Source organism: Nannospalax galili, unplaced genomic scaffold (assembly GCF_000622305.1).
Source record: "Nannospalax galili isolate Female #2095 unplaced genomic scaffold, S.galili_v1.0 scaffold155, whole genome shotgun sequence".
In the NCBI taxonomy this organism is placed as follows: Eukaryota; Metazoa; Chordata; class Mammalia; order Rodentia; family Spalacidae; genus Nannospalax; species Nannospalax galili.
Window position 1 is genome coordinate 10,497,492 of NW_008339923.1, and position 1,829 is coordinate 10,499,320.

Below are 1,829 nucleotides of genomic sequence, written 5' to 3' on the forward strand. Positions count from 1 at the left end.
TCTTCAGAGAATACTTGAAGCAATACAGAGAGCAGAGAAACAACTATACCGCAGGGACAATGAAAGAAAATAAACAAAGGTGTAATCTAGGAAACACAAAATTAAATAAAGGAAGGAGAAGAATTTCAGGCTAACAGTGTTGACCAGATCTTAAACAGGATTGTAGAAGAGAATTTCCCAAAATTAAGGAAAGATATCCCCATACAAATACAGGAAGCACAGAGAACACCAAATAGGCAGGATCAGAAAAGATACTCCCCATGACATATCATAGTAACAACACTAAATGTACAGAACAAAGAGAGAATACTGAAAGCAGCAAAAGAAAAATAACAAGTCACATACAAAGGAAAGCCCATCAGAATTACAGCTGACTTATCAATGCAAACTATGAAAGCCAGAAGAGCCTGGACCAAGGTATTTCCAGTTCTACATGACAATAGATACCAGCCCAGCATACTACACCCAGCAAAAGTGTCTATTACAGTTGAAGGAGAAAGAAAAATCTTCCATGACACAAATAGCCTGAAAGAATACATGTCCACAAAACCATCCCTTTAAAGAATACTTGAAGCAATACAGAGAGCAGAGAGAAAAACGACTATACCCTAGGGGCAACAAAAGAAAATAAACAAAGGTATAATCTAGGAAACACAAAATTATACAGAGAACACAAACAAAAATCACATTCAAAACTTGGCATGGAGATCACACCTGGAATCTGATATCACAGAGGTTAAGGCAGCTTAACTTTAGGTTAAATAAATGAGTTCCACATCATACTGGGCTACAATATGAGACCCTGTCTCAAAAACAGAAGTACAAAAACCCACATTTGAATATACAGGTCGGAAGAGAATATTCCAAGCGGGACTGGAGAGATGGCTCAGCAGTTAAGAGCACTGACTGCTCTTGCAGAGGACCCGGGTTCGATGCCCAGCACCCACATGGCGGCTATGAACCATCCTTAACTCCAGTTCCAGGGGAATCCAAAGCCCTCTTCTGACCTCCATGGCATTGCACAACAGGGGTGCACTCACATACATGCAGGCAATACACTTGTATACATAAAATAAAAATAACAAATAAAATATTTTTTAAAAAAAGACTATTCTAAGCAAATGGCACTAAGAAACAAGCAGGGGTTGCAATTTTAATATCTGACAAAATAGACTTGAAATTAAAATTCATTAGAATCTGATCAAAGGAACAATTAAGCAAGAAAACATTACAATCCTTAACATACATGCACCAAATTCTGGTGCACCCAAATTCATATAAACAACACTATGGGACTTTAAGACACAGATTTACCCCAACTCAGTAATAGTAGGGGACTTCAATACTCCACTGTCTCCATTAGACATGTCAACTGGACAAAGAATAAACAGAGAGACATCTGAATTAGATGATACTATACATCAAATAGACCTAACAGATATCTTTCAAATATTCTACCCAAGCACCAAAGAATACACTTTCTACTCAGTATGTCATGAAACGTTTTAAAAATTTAGCCACATACTGGGCCACAAAACAAACCTCAACAAACCAAAAAATATTTAAATAATTCCATGCATTCTATTGTACCACAAAGCAATAAAGCTCAAAATCAACACTGGACAAAGCCCTAGTCACTACACGAACTCGTAGTGATTGACCAACACACTCCTAAACAATGAATGGGTAAAAGGAGAAATTAAGTAAGAAATAAAAGAATTTCTGGGATTCAATGAAAAGGAAAATACAACACAACACAACCTCTGGGACACATTAAAAGCAGTCCTAAGAGGAAAGTTTATAGCTCTAAGTGCCTAGATTAAAAAATT